Below are 16,486 nucleotides of genomic sequence, written 5' to 3'. Positions count from 1 at the left end.
ACTCATGGCAAGACAACAACAAAATATAACAGATTTCAGACTTAGAAATATTTAGCATCTCCAAATCAGCACTATTTTCTAGCATGTCGGCAACAAGAAAACAACACTTAAACATGGATTTCTATAGCAACCAAAATTACCAGGGGCTAGCATGCATATCCAAGGGCATATCTCTAGTTCAAAACTAATTCATATCATGCAGGGAATAAATCACACAAAATAAACAAAAGGGCAACATGACAAAATATCATGCACGCTAACTTACTCGGAAGGCAAAACTAAATGCACAATTAAATTCTATGGATTCTCTACCCCGAAAACATATATAATATGTGGGGTTGCACAATAATTATAACGCCACACATATATGCGAGAACATGTCATAAACACGACATACCAAACTATTGACAGCTCTTACATGCAAAAATACAAGCAACTACTCCAAAATACATGGCAAAGGGTCATAAACATCGTGAACATTTTATCTACGGCATATGAACAAACCGGACGCACACAAAAATATCTACGTAACAACTAACCTATTAGGACAACACACAAATCTAGGCAAACGGCGGGTCAAACCACTTCAAACATGCATGCAAGTTGCAAAATAATGTTCTACGAAAAACTACACAAGTTACATGTATGACTCGTCGCAAACCGGCGCACAGAATAAAAGGTATGGCCGTTTGAAAATATAGCTTAAACCTGAAACTACTAAATTCGCGAATCTAAAAACCTAAATGTGCCGAATTCCAAATGGGCCCAAACAGCAATATGGCCTAGTTTAATTGAACCTCACGCAGGCGAGGGATAGGCGAGGGGAGGCCTCACCTTGGTGGGTCGTGGCCCAGATCGGCGGAGAAGGAGGCTGAGATGGCCTCGCTTGGGCCAAGGGGCGAGGAGGCCGGCGGGACGCACTGGGCCAGCGGCTGAATCCACCTGGGCTTGGCGGGGCAGCCCAGTCACGGTGCGATGGCGGTCAACGGTGCACCGGGATCGAGCGTCCTGCTCAATCTAGCAATCACAGGCAGCGGCGCTCACGAGACCAGCGATGCGAGGCCATGGGAGGGCGACGCGGCGCGGATCTGGCCGGATCCGTCCGGAGGCGGGTCGGCGGCAAGGCATGAGGCGGCGCGGCGGGGCACAGACGGCGGCACGAGGCGCGAGGAGGCGCGGGGCGTGGCATGGGCGACAGCGAGGCGTTGCACTGGCTCTGTTGCATTATGGTCGCCGGACATGTGTGGTTAGTGGCGCGGACATGTCTGGTAGGTGAGGAATTGGGCGATTCTGGGCCATTGGACGGGGATCCAATGGTCCAGATCGGATCTGGGATGTGATTTCGGGGAGAGAGGAGGTGGATCTAGCAGGTGGGATTTTTCTAGGGGGTGGGTGCAAAATGGCTAGGGGGAAACCCTAGTGGAGTGAGGGCTCCACCATGGGGTGGTTATTATATAGGGTTGGGCTATGGTGGGGTGGACCTCGTCCGTCCGAACGCGATCCGACGACCAGGAACGGAGGAAGTGGCTAGATGGGTCTAATGGGCTGTGTAGTTGGGCTATGTAGGGATGAGAGGGAAATGGTGCGGCCCGTGATAGAGTTTTTAAAACACAGAACGTCCGACAATTAAACCGGATATACTCCCGCTATATAATAAACGATATGGGTATCAAACGAACTATGATTGCAACGAAAATTGGCAGGTGGTCTACCTACACTATATTAAGACAGCACGCCAAGTTTCAACCCAATCCGAAAAAAAATTATACACTGATTTAAAAACAAGATTTAATTGATGCAGCGGGCGTGTGCGTGTGTGGTCGGTCTCAAAATGGACAACATAAAAACGGAGAGAACCGACAACTAAAAACGGATGCACGTTTGAAAATTGGCGGCAACAGAGTGTCGATGCAATGCGAATGATGCGATGATGAATGCGACAGACAATCTAATCGCACGGCGGCAAAGGAATAAAAGGGAGAGCCGGGATGGCGACAGAGCCGGGATGTTCATCGCGATCGGGACGGAAGGACGAGGAGGATCTTGAGGAGATGTTGATGAACATGGAGCTTTTGGATGAAGAATTGGACAATGTGGTTATTGGAAAGGATTAGGCCCAACAATTCAGGAAGGAGGCCTGATGGGTGGCCATCACAAGGTCAACACTAATCGACCCTTCAGTTCATCATCCTTTCTTGATATTATGAAGTTTGTGTGGGGCCTCACACAAACACCCAAGTTCAGAGAGGCGGGGGCGAATAGGTTCACATTCCAGATGTTTTGCTTGGGGGATTGGAAGAAAGTGGTTCATAGAGGCCCTTGGCTTTTTCGTAACTATGTAGTGGGCATAGTAGATACTTGACAGTGGATGCACTTATCACATTACCGGAGATACAGACATGGTTCATGAGATGACACCAAACCATTGACCACGAAGGTATGTGACCTTTCAAGAAAACTTCAAGGGTAAGGTACTTGGTCTCGGTAAGGTGGCCATATCTCATGATAGTTCCATTCAAAATGTCATGCTTGTTGAATCCCTTGGCTACAATCTTCTTTCCATATCTAGACTAGCGGACTTTGGTTTCAACGTGATATTTATGAAAGTTAACTGCCAAGTGTTTTGTAGTGACAATCATAACATGGTCTTTACTGGTTTTCATAGATGTGATCTATACACTCTCGATTTGACTAAAAATCCAAACCTCATACATGTCTTATTGCAAAATCTTCTAAAGGTTGGTTATGGCATAGAAGTCTAGGACATGTTTGTAGGCATAATCTTGACAGTCTTATCAAAGGTGATAATATTCTTGGTGTTAAATATGTTATCTTTGACAATGATAGACTTTGTAGTGCTTGTCAGGCAGGAAAACAAGTTGGTGCAAATCATCCCGTGGGGAACACCATAACTACTAGAAGGCCACTCGAGCTGCTTCACATGGATCTCTTTGATCCCAATGCTTACAAGAACCTCGATGGAAATTCTTTTGGTCTAGTTATTGTTGATGATTTTTCCAGATTTACGTGGGTATTCTGTCTTGATGACAAGTTGCGGGTACAAAAGATCTTCAAGGACTTTGCTCAGAAAGCTCAAAATCAGTTTGAAGTGAAGATCAAGAAAGTCCGGAGCGACAATGGATCGGAGTTCAAGAACACAAATGTGGATACTTTTCTTGACGAAGATGGTATCTCACATGAGTTCTCGGTGACGTACACACCTCAACAAAATGGAGTTGTTGAGAGGAAGAACCGGACTCTCATAGAGATGGCTAGAATGATGCTTGGCGAATACAAGACGCTAAGACACTTTTGGGCGGAAGCCGTGGAAACAGCTTGTCATGGCACAAACCGACTCTACTTACACAAGCTTCTCGGTAAAACAGCATACAAGCTACTCACCGGTAACAAACCCCAATTTGGATACTTTCGGGTATTCGGCTCAAAGTGCTACATTCTTAATAAGCATCGTTGTTCTAAATTTGCTCCTAAATCTCATGAAGGTTTTTGTACTTGGTTACGGATCAAACTCTCATACTTACCGTGTCTACAAGAACTTCCCTCAAAAAGTTGAAGAGATAGTATATGTAAAGTTTGATGAATGTAATGGTTCGCAAGTCTAACAATTCCCAAATGATGTAGGAGATAAGGAACCTTCGAAAGCCATACAAGACTTTTCCATCTGCAAGATGCATCCCATGGAGGTGAAGGAAAGTACTTCATCAACACAAGAGGAAGCTCCTACTTCGCGTCAAGGCAAATCACAAAACTACATGGAGGCAGCCACAAGTGGTACTTGATATGATGAAGAGGAGGAAGAAGTACATTGTGATGATCCACCTCAACCTTCTTCACCGCCACCTCAAGGAGATGACACCTTCAATGACAATGAAGAAAAAGATGTCATGAGTTCGAGCGAGAGTGGACATTTATCACCCGCTGAATCAAATCTTCGGTGGCATACAAACTGGGAGAACCAATCGCTTTAAAACTCCTTTAGCTAAGTTTGTGAGCATTACTCATTTATCTCTGGAATTGAACCTATGAAGATAGAAGAGGCACTTCAAGACCCGGATTGGGTGAATGCCATGCATGATGACCTACACAACTTCTAGAGGAATGAAATCTGGACACTCGTGGAAAAGACCAAGCACGAGAACAACATGATTGGTACAAAAAGGGTGTTTCGAACAAGCAAGATGAAGATGGCCAAGTGGTCTGCAACAAGGCACGTCTCATAGCTCAAGGTTACAAGCAAGTCAAAGGTATGCACTATGGTGAGACCTATGCCCCCATTGCTATACTTGAAGCCATTCGCATTCTTCTCACTCATGCCAATCACCATGATATTACTCATTATTAAATGTATATCAAAAGTTATTTTATAAATGGTGAAGTTGAAGAGGAAGTTTATGTCAAACAACCTCCCGGCTTTGTGAACCCTAAGAAACATAATCATGTTTACAAACTTTGTAAAGCTTTATATGGTCTTAAACAAGCCCCTCGAGCTTGGTACAAATACCTAACGAAGTTTCTCATTGAAAAGGGTTCTGATATTGGTAATATTGATGCAACCTTATTCACTAAAAGAGTTAATGTCAAATTATTTGTGTGCCAAATATATGTGGATGATATTATCTTTGGATATACTAACCCACATTTTAGTGATAAGTTTCGAAGGTTGATCTCAGAGAAGTATGATATGTCCATGATGTGTGAGCTGAAATTCTTCCTTGGTTTGCAAATCAAACAAACAGAGTTACAAAGGAGGTACATTTATATCTCAAACCAAGTACACCAAGGACTTGATCAAGAAGTTCAACATGCAAGAGTGCAAAGGTATGAAAACTCCCATGCCTACTAGTGGACATGTTGACCTCACTAAGGAGGACAAACCGGTTGATCAAAAGGTTTATCGAGCAATGATCGGTTCATTGCTACATTTGTGTGCCTCCCGTCCCGATATCATGTTAAGTGTTTGCATGTGTGACCGATATCAAGCGGGTGTCATCTAAAGTACGTGAAAAGAGTTGTGAGATACTTGATACATACACCAAACTTTAGCATGTCGTATCCCAAGAAATCTACTTTTAATCTTGTTGGCTATTCTGACTCGGACTGTGCGAGAGACAAGCTTGATAGAAAATCCACCTTGGGTAAAAGTCAATTTCTTGGGAGATCTCTTGTGTCTTGGTCATCCAAGAAAAAAATTCGGTATCTATTTCTACTACCGAAGCGGAATACATTACCGTCGGATCATTTTTTTCGCAATTACTAAAGATGATGCAAACTCTTAAGGATTAGGGAATTCATGTGAAACATGTTCCATTGTTGTGTGACAATCAAAGTGCTATTAAAATTGCTCACTGTCCCATGCAACATTATAGAAATAGACATATTCAAGTGTGACATCATTTCATTCGTGATCATGTTGGTAAAGGAGATATTAATCTCAAGCATGTCCGTACTGACAAAAAATGGTTGATATATTTACCAAGCCACCTCTTGAGAAAGTGTTGTCATTTGAGGAGTGAGTTGAACATCATTGATGCTTCAAAGTTGAGCTAGACTCATTTGAACGCATGCAAGCGCATGAGCTTACTTGATTATTCCATGATGCTATTGATATGACACTATCTTATATCTTGGAAAACTATGCTCCCTTGTATTGTATCTAACCTTTTTGTTGGTACTTGGAAGAACTACACTCCAAAGGATTACCATAAACTCACATCAAAAGCAATCTTGTCATGGCCAAGTATCAACAAACCTTTCTTCGGAGATGAAGGAAGAATACAACAAAATCATATCCTTGACAACTGTATGATGATAAATTCACTCTTGTCATTTGGATATATTATTTTCTTCCTTGCATGAGTAACAATGTAGGTGAAAAGTGAACCAAAACAACAAGGATAGCTACCAACTTGATGATCTTCATCAACATTGAGCATCCACGACAAGTTCACCTACAAGCCACATCATCAACATCATTCGAAGGTATGTACCTGTATCCTTGACATAGCTTTACACCAAGTCATGAGGTAGAGCAACTCAAGTGATATGAAGACATTAAAATGCTTAATCAGAAAATGTCAACCCCATTTTGCGTTTGACGATGAGTATGACCTATGATCAAGGATTCTTGCTTGACTTCTCAAGTCAATATACTCTAATATAGGTGACCTAGTCACTGCCCAACATCTAGATGAAGATTCTTGTATGGTTCATATTTTTGTTGCATGCTTTCTTGGAACCATTGAATTTTCATTTATATATGTATATATATTTTTAAAAAAATGTTTTATTTTTCCTTTTTCCAAACTTTTGGATATTTTCTGTCTATTAGAGTGGAGAAGTTGATTTTTAATTGCAACTCGGTCTCTCCGATCTGGGCAAATCGGTCCTACCGATTTCTCCTACGGGCTAAAACTTCATTCTCGGTTCTACCAATCCACATTGGATCGGAGACTCTACATCACAGTACTACCTAAGATCTTAGTCAATTTACTGGATTAATGCCAATGGGGGACTGATAACCCACAAGTATAGGGGATCACAACAGTTTTCGAGGGTAGAGTATTCAACCCAAATTTGTTGATTCAACACAAGGGGAAGCAAAAGAATATTCTCGAGTATTAGCAGTTGAGTGTCAATTCAACCACACCTGAAAGACTTAGTATCTGCAGCAAAGTATCAGTTGCAAAGTGGTGTGATAGCAACAGTAGCAACGGTAACAGTAGCAATAGTGACAGCAGTAGCAGTAACAGTAGCAGTAGTGACAGCAGTAGCGGCAAAGTAACGTAGCAAGGACTAGTAGGAAAAGACTCGTAGGCATTGGATCAATGATGGATAATTATGTCGGATGACATTCATCATGCAACAGTTATAACATGGAGATATATGTAACTAGCTCCAGTTCGTCAATGTAATGTAGGCATGCATTCTGTATATAGTCGTATGTGCTTAGGGAAAAGAACTTGCATGACATCTATTGTCCATCCCTCCCATGGCAGAGGGGTCCTAATGGAAACTACTGGATATTAAGGTTCTCCTTTTAATAGAGAACCGGAACAAAGCATTAGCACTTAGTGAATACATGAACTCCTCATACTATGGTCATCTCCGGGAGTGGTTCCGGCTATTGTGACTCCGGGGTTGCCGGGTCATAACACATAGTAGGTGACTATAAATTGCAAGATAGGATCAAGAACACACATATATTGACGAGAACATATTAGGTTCAGATCTGAAATCATGGCACTCGGGCACTAGTGACAAGCATTAAGCATGGCAAAGTAGTAGCAACATCAATCTCAGAACATAGTGGATACTAGGGATCAATCCCCGTCAAAACTAACTCGATTACATGATAGATCTCATCCAACCCATCACCGTCCAGCAAGCCTATGATGAGATTACTCACGAACGGTGAAGAGCATCATGGAATTGGCAATGAAGGATGGTTGGTGATGACGATGGCGACGATCTCCCCTCTCCGGAGCCCTAAACGGACTCCAGATCTGTCCTCCAGAGGAAGAACACGTGGTGGCGGCGCCTCCATATCATAAAACGCAATGAACTCTTCTCCTTGACTTTTTTCCGGATGAAAGGGACTAAATAGAGCTGGAGTTGGAGGCGGCGGAGTCCCGAGGGCCCCTCAAGCCTGTTAGGCGCGGCCAGGGGGGTGCTGCGCCTCCTGGGCTTGTGGGCTCCTCGCTCCACGCCTCCGGTTGATTCTTGCTCCAGTAATTTTTATATATTCCACAAAAAATCCTCGCAAATTTCCAGGTCATTCCGAGAACTTTTATTTCTACGCAAAAACAACACCATGGCAATTCTTCTCAAAACAGCGTTAGTCCGGGTTAGTTCCATTCAAATCATGCAAATTAGGGTCCAAAACAAGGGCAAAAGAGTTTGAAAAAGCAGATACGATGGAGACGTATGAGGGACGTACTCTTGTGATCCCACAGTTGTCAAGGGGAGAAAACTTCAAAGGGGAGAAAACTTCAATGATCCCACAATATAAGGGGGGAATCATCTAGGATCCCTAACTGAAAGGGAGAGAAAAATTCAAGGAACCCTTATCAAAGAAAGAAGAATCTAGGATCCCTTACTCTCAATGTATCCTTACTCTCTGATCTTTTTGGAAATTAATTCCAAAGGGGGAGATATATCAAAGCTTCTAAATGCTTATAGCAAAGGGGAGATCTCCAAAAGGAGGACATATAGCAAACCTTCCACATTCGATGGGAGAGATACCATTAAGGGGGAGAGATATAGAAAGTCTTATTGCCTACTTTGGATTGAACTTTTCTCAACCTACCTACTCCCAATATCCACATATTCATGCTTAGGGGAAATCATATTTGATTCACGAGGAGAGGAAATCCTGCATATTCATGCTTAGGGGAGAAAGTTCTAAATATTGTTGGAGACATATCTATCATCAAATCCTATTTTAAATATGTCTTCCATGCCTTGGTACTATTTAATCTCTTTGCATCTTTAAAACATAATACTCTTGTGTTATCTAACACTTGTTTTCCCAAGTATACTCCTACTGGTAAGATGCTCAAGAACTCCAAGGTAAGTATATGCATCATATCCTTGTTTAGGATGATCTCTTGTCTCTTGCACATATTGTTTGCAAGAGAGAGTCTTGAACATGGAAACCCTTCATTCACATTTGTTTGATGCATATATTCAAGATTCACATGACTTGGCATGTCCCTTCTACCATGTGTGTGCCCATGCAGTCCAAAGAAACTATCCTTAAAAGGGATTGCACACATTTAGGGGGAGCTTGTATTAGTCATGTACCTTTCAAAGTTGTCATATTCTACTTCTTATATTTATTTGAAGATTTGATTGTATGTTGTCATAATTACCAAAAAGGGGGAGATTGAAAGCACATATGCTCCCTTGGTGGTTTTGATAATTCATGACAACATACATTGTCTCTTGGACTAACACTTTTACCTAGTATATTTCAGGTATAGTCCATAGAGAGCATTGGCTAAGCATTGTGAGGAGAAACCCCTTGATGAAAGGAAAGGAATAGGATTGGCCAAGCTTCAACCTGCAAGACTCTACATTTTATATTTTTGATAAATCACATTTGAGTCCATAGGAAAGCCATATTAAAAGGGGGGTGAGGTATCTTGATGAATTGGTTTCTCAAGTGCTTAGAGATAGCCACCAAAAATACTCATTCATTCTCCCACAATATTCTCTGTCCAAAGCCTAAACATCCAAATGAGTGCCACCAATAATTTCCACTAAGCCCTACCGATTTTTTCATAGACAGAACCTATGCCAAACCTTAGAATCTAGGTACTACCAACTTCCACTTCGGTGCCACCAAAAATCAGTGACCAACTTTCTGGTGTGACAATTTCAAGAATTGGAATTTTTCAAGTTTTGTAATCGGTCTCACGGAGATATGGAAATTGATCTAGGTCACTATATCGGTAACACTAAGATTCTTATATCGGTCTCAGAGAGAATTCAAAAGTTGTCACATTTAGTGCAACTCGATGCCACCGAGATTCATTTCAGTTTTACTGAGTTGGCCAATAATGTTGTAATGGTTGGATTTCAGGAGATGCCTATATATACCCACCCACCACCTCTCATTTGTAGAGGAAGCACTCAAAACACACACACACACACACACTTGGCATATCCATTTTTCTTAGAGAGAGCCACCTACTCATGTGTTGAGATCATGATATTCCATTCCTACCATATGAATCTTGATTTCTACCCTCCCCAAGTTGCTTTCCGCCAAATCAATCTCTTCTACCCATGCCAAATCTATGAGAGAGTGACTAAGTGTTGAGGAGCTATCTTTTGAAGCACAAGAGCAAGGAGTTCATCGTACTACCGCATCTATTAACTTTTGGAGGGTGGTGCCGCCTAGATTGGTTAGGTGTCACATGGGAGCCTACTACTTATTGTTGTGGATTTGAACCAAGAAGTTTGTTCAAGCAAGGAGATAACCTACTTCATGAAGATCTACACCAAATGAGGATAGTCCTATGTGGACGTAAGCCATGGTGGAATAGACAAGGCCGCTTCTTCATGAACCCCTTGTGGGTGGAGCCCTCCGTGGACTCTCGCAGTCATTACCCTCCGTGGCTTGAATTCTCCACTAATATGGACATACAATAGCACCACCTATCAGAACCATGCCAAAAATCACCGTGTCCATCTTTGCATTTGAATTACTAAACTCTACTCCTTACTTACATGTGCAATGCCTTTACTTTCTGCTGTCATATATGTTAACTAGCATATGTAGGGTGTACTAGACTTTCTAGAATTGCTAAAATATGTCAACAATTAAAATTCGGAAAAGGCTAGGTTTTAATTTGTGCAAGTAGTCTATTCACCCCCCTCCTCTAGACATCCCTTCTAGTGATCGCACAACACGATAAAAAACATAGCAGGGTCAAGCTCACTTCCTTGGCGCTGCATAGGAGATTTTAATGAGGTGTTACGCCAAGATGAACAAGAAGGAATTGGACAACGCAGTAATGCCCAAATCCAAGGATTCCATGATGTTGTTGACACTTGCATGTTGATGGTTATTGGCTTCAAGGGACATTTCTGGACATTCGAAAAGAAGGTGGCAGGAGGTACTTTCACCACAGTAAGGCTCGAACGAGCTCTTGGATCTAAAAATTAAGGCCCTTTATTCCCCTCCGTTAGTTTAACCCATCTAACGCGGCCACTTCGGATCATGGCCCAATCCACCTAGAGTTAAAAAGGGGGGTGAACCAAAAGTAGGTGGAAGCAAAATATTCAGATATGAAGTGGCCTGGAAAGCGCAGGAAAACCTAAAATACACAATATTGGCCACATGATCTTGATCTGAGGAAGGCGAGAGAGCGAAGGAATTGAGACAGAAACTTCTAAATCTATCTAATAGCCTGGTGCGCTTGGATAGGATGACGTTTGGATTAGTGAGACAATAAATAAAGACACTGAAAAGGAAACTACAAGAGATGCGGATTGAGCCAGCCCGGATCGGGCCTAGTCATTTAGAGAAGAAGCTAAATGATTGGCTAGTTGAACTCTATCATAGAGAAGAACTTTTGTGGCGGCAGCGATCATGCATAGAATGTTTGTCGGCTTGAGATAAAAACACCATTTTTTCAAATGAGGGCGAGAATGTGATGCAAGAAGAACATGATCAAAGCCTTGATGAATTTGATGGGCGTTAAGGTAGATGATCCAGCCGAACTCAAGGATATGGTCAATGAATTTTATAAGGACCTCTATACTTTAGAAGGGGTGACAAACATGGCTGTGTTGAGGAACGTTGCATGGGAAACAAAAAAAATTCCTATGCACACGCAATACCTATCCATGGTGATGATCATCTACGAGTGGGGAAAGTGAATGTACTTACCCTTGTAGATCGCTAAGACGAGGCGTATATAACGCGGTTGATATAGTGGAACATCTTCGTGATTCAAATCGCAGCCCGTCCCGCGATCTCATCACGATCCATCTCGTGATCCCATCACGATCCATCCCGATTTAGTTCCGAACGGACGACACCTCCGCGTTCACCACACGTATAGCTCGATGATGATCCCCGCCTTTTTGATCCAGCAAGAGGGGCAGAGTGGTAGATGAGTTCTCCAGCACGGCGGCATGGTGGTGGATCTATTCGAGCAGGGCTTCGCCTAAGCGTTGCTGAAAAACCAATCTAGAGGAAGAACAGATCTAGAGAGAACTAGAGGGAGCACGTGGAAATTATGGTTATCCCTCACCTCTAAAACCTCTAGTATATATAGGAGGGAGGGAGGGGAGGAGGCAGCCTCAAACCCTCAAGATTTGTCCGAAATTGGAGGTGGAGGAGTCCTACTCCAATCCTACTAGGAGTAGGATTCCTCCTCTCCACTTGGAAACTCTTTCCACCTTTTCCACCTTTGGGTTTCTTTCCTTCCCACCTCAAATCCGCCTAGGTCTTTAGTGGAGACTTCGGCCAGCCCACTAAGGGCTTGTCCACGTCCTCCCACAGCCCATGAGACCCTTTGGGATGGGTGGGCCCACCTAGTGGATCCCCGGAACCCATTCATCACTCCCGGTACACTGCCGGAAATGCGTGAAACTTTTCTGGAGTTCAAAATCCACTTTCCTATATATCAATCTTTACCTACGGAGCTCCTCATGATGTCCGAGATCTCATGTGGGACTCCGAACAACTTTCGGTTACCAAACACACATAACTCAATAATACCGAAATGTCATCGAACCTTAAGTGTGCAGACCCTGCGGGTTCGAGAATTATGCAGACATGACCTGAGACACTCCACGGTCAATAACCAATAGCGGGACCTGGATGTCCATATTGTCTCCTACATATTCTACAAAGATCTCTATCGGTCCAACCTCTATGTCAAGGATTCATTTAATCTCGTATGATGTTCCCTTTGTCCTTCAGTATGTTACTTGCCCGAGATTCGATCGTCGGTATCTCCAAACCTTGTTCAATCCCGTTATCGGCAAGTCTCTTTACTCGTTCCGTAATACAAGATCCCGTAACTAAATCCTTAGTCACATTTCTTGCAAGGCTTGTTGTGATGTTGTATTACTGATGGGCCCCGAGATACCTCTCAATCACATGGAGTGACAAATCGCAGTCTTGATCCATGCCAACCCAAAAAATACCTTTGGAGATACCTGTAGATCAACTTTATAGTCACCCAGTAACATTGCGACATTTGATACACACAAGGTACTCCTCCGGTGTCCGGGAGTTGCATGATCTCATGGTCATAGGAACAGATACATTGACATGCAAAAATAGTAGCAATAAACTGACACGATCATATGCTACATTTATAGTTTGGGTCTTGTCCATCACATCATTCTCCTAATGATGTGATCCCATTATCAAGTGACAACACTTGCCTATGGCCAGGAAACCTTGACCATCTTTGATCAACGAGCTAGTCAACTAGAGGCTCACTAGGGACAGTGTGTTATCTATGTATCCACACATGTATTTGAGTTTCCAATCAATACAATTCTAGCATGGATAATAGACGACTATCATGAACAAGGAAATATAATTATAACCAATTTATTATTGCCTCTAGGGCATATTTCCAATAGTCTCCCACTTGCACTAGAGTCAATAATCAAGTTCACATCACTGTGTGATTTGAATGAATCTAACACCCCTACAGTTATGGGGTTCGATCATGTCTTGCTTGTGAGAGAGGGTTTTAGTCAACGGATCTAAAAGGTTGTGATCCTGATGACGTGTTGATATATATGCTTGAACCTAGCTCTGATACCAACTTGTAACGACTAAGATGCGATCCTTTCCGATTTAGGGGAACGAGGCCACATAGAGGAAAGAAGCGCATCTAAGCGTTTCGCAAGCACGGTAATAATAGAATGACAATTAGGGATTCAACTGTCATCTCATACATAATATCAGAGTTTACATCACGCATTCATTCAAACAAGGTTGTTCCGCTACGGACTACAAAACATGAGAAATGGCTATGCTACCCTGCATGCTCGCCCACGATCACGACCACGCCTCAGTCTTCTGGATAGTTCACGTACAGGTGGTCGTTCTCCTCATCGTACTGCGACGCCAGCTACGTGCCGTCGGGATCACCTGTGTCGGGTGTACCTATACCTGTTGGTGTGTTGAAGTAATCTGTGAGCCACGGGGACTCACCAATCTATGACCTCGGTGCCAGAACTAGTCAAGTTATTAGGTAAGGTAGGTTTGGTGTTTAGGTTGTAGCATCCTAAGCATATATGGTGGCAAACTTACGTAGAACAAGTATTGAAGGTGGTATATACTAGCGATCGATGATTATCTGATCACTAAGTGATCCTTAACACCTACTCATGTCATTCATGACCCCACCGTGTTCCCGATCGAAGAGAGGTCTTCGAAGGGGACAGTCACGGTTACGCACACAATTGGCAATTTTATTAGCTTATGTTCAAGTTATCTATAACCGGATGTTAACAAATATTCCAAGTTGCCACATAACCGTGGGCACGGCTTTCCGAAAGATTAAACCCTATAGGGGTGCTCCAACTAGTCCATCACAAATGGTCACGGGCCGCAAAGTAATCCTCTATCACGAATCTCGTGATCTCGTCGGATTCCTTAGAGGAAAACTTCAACTCTGGGGAGAACCAAAGCTTCATCGGGATTCCTATATGCAAGATATATCGCTAAGGTAAGACAAGACTAGCAGGACCTCCCGTCGTGTCGACGACCCCGATAAGAGCCGCGTATCTCCGTCTCAGGACACGATGGATGAGCTAGACGTCGGGATGGCTAAGCCTCTGGGTGACCAGTGGGGCCCCGGACATCGCTCAGGTGGGACCAACACTCATGAGGAGCACTGGCCCGGGTTCTTGATCAATTCCTCGGGGTAGCTATTCCCTATGCAGATTATTATTAAGTGATTAGCAGATTAAAACCAATGTTGGGTCCTGCCGGACAAGTCTTAACACTACACGATTTATCAAGGGGGTCCCCATAACAACCCCGAACGTGTTAGGAGCGATCATTATGGAATCCAACACAGGTAACCGGTAACTATGGCGGCAATAACGGAACAAAACACCTGGCAAATGGCTGGGCCTTCCGTTATTTACCAACTATATAGGTGACTTAATTAAACAACAGAATTAATATAATGATAGCAAACTCATGTTATCACATGAGACAATTCCACATGAAACTAGCAACGCTAACATTAGTAGCTGAGCAAAGCCTACTTAGCCATTCAAGATTTGCTAGCAAGGGATAAGTGTTTGGGTTTCATGGCAATATCTGGAGGCAATTATTTCAGTGGTAGGTAGAGAGCATATGACACAGAATCGTGAATCTAGCATAACAAGTCTAGAGATGGAATCAAGGCCATATCATCTTGCCTGTGATGTCCTCAGCTTGGAACTGCTCTTGTTCGTCCTGCACGTACTCTCCCGGATCCACGTACTCGTTCTCCAATCCCGGTTCTACCCAACATAAAAATTGCATCCAATGAAGAACAGCACCTCAAGATGCAACAAGCACATGATGCATGATATGAAAATGAACATGCATCTCTATTCTAATCACTAGCACAAGCATGAGAAAGAAATACAAGCTACTGGACAAAACTGCACTCTAAGCTATCTTGACATGCATGAGAATGACATGAACAGATGCGTCACGTGAAAACGATGCAGAAAACATATAAAGAACGTAATGATCGGAGCTACTGATCAACGGGAAACAACAAAACAAGAAATGACGTCCTACGTATCAAAAACATCACAACACACTCCAATGGCATACTTCTGGTATTCCCAGGTTGCCAAATCACAAAACAAACAAGAATGGATGGGGTGGTGCAAGGAATATCACCACACCATCATCTATGCACTCACAAGCATCAAAACATCAAAACTATACAATCTTCCATAAACAGCATCATAGCAGTTTGAGAGCTACATGCAATGCTCCTACAGCCACCCAAATATGCCAAATAGGATATGTGGCAGAAGCTATCCAAGAGTACTACAAGCACAAGCAAAAAGATCACACAAAGGAGTTTCACACAGAAAGTTCTACAGCTGCTAACTTGGCCAAAAATATCAGTTTTCAGGGACTTAGTGAAAATTCCAGATTCTCACTAGATGTTTATGCTCTGAGGCATTTTGGCAGCACCCAAAACAATATCTAAAGGATTCCAAATGCAATGAAAATTGGTAGAGAGCTAGACAAACACAAAAGCGACAACTTTCTAGTTGATAGCAAAGGCTGATTCTCAACACATGGACTTCTACAAGCACAACAACAGGGGAAGAAAATTTAAGCAGATTCTCAGACTTAGTGAAAATCTCAAATTTTCACCAAACTGGAATTTCAGCCACATGCCTACTTTGACTAAGCACCACTTGCACATATGAACTCCTAAGCATGAAACGAAACCATCATGTGGTAGAGGGGGTCACCCTCTACTGCCACAACAAGGAATCAACCTCTTGGGCCCATCACATCACATGGAACCAAGCTCTAAACATTGAACAAAACAGAAATATGACATTCCCAGAAAGTGTTCCAAAGGAAAAACTGACTTCACCAATGGATTCCTGGGATGATTCTACCCCAAAAACATATATAATACATAGGCACTTGCATAGAATAATTGGGCACAAAGCTAAGAAGAAGATAAGCATGGAATCACATAGAGTGAATAGTGCATCATCACATGTGCTTCCACTAGCTCATCACTTGTACATGCTCTTGCACATGTCCACAAGTCCATGGTGACATGAGGGTTTAGACCTCATGTGTGTGTGTGTGTTGCAGCAACAAAAGTCCTTCCCTGGCGCGTAGGAATTCTTCTTGTTACTTCTCTGGTTTGCGTCGGTTTTTCCCTTGAAGAGGAAAGGGTGATGCAGCACAGGAGCAGTAAGTATTTCCCTCAGTTTGAGAAAC

The sequence above is a fragment of the Hordeum vulgare genome, chromosome 7H (genome assembly GCF_904849725.1).
Source record: "Hordeum vulgare subsp. vulgare chromosome 7H, MorexV3_pseudomolecules_assembly, whole genome shotgun sequence".
NCBI classification, from domain to species: domain Eukaryota; kingdom Viridiplantae; phylum Streptophyta; class Magnoliopsida; order Poales; family Poaceae; genus Hordeum; species Hordeum vulgare.
Note: the sequence above shows the minus strand (reverse complement) of the source record.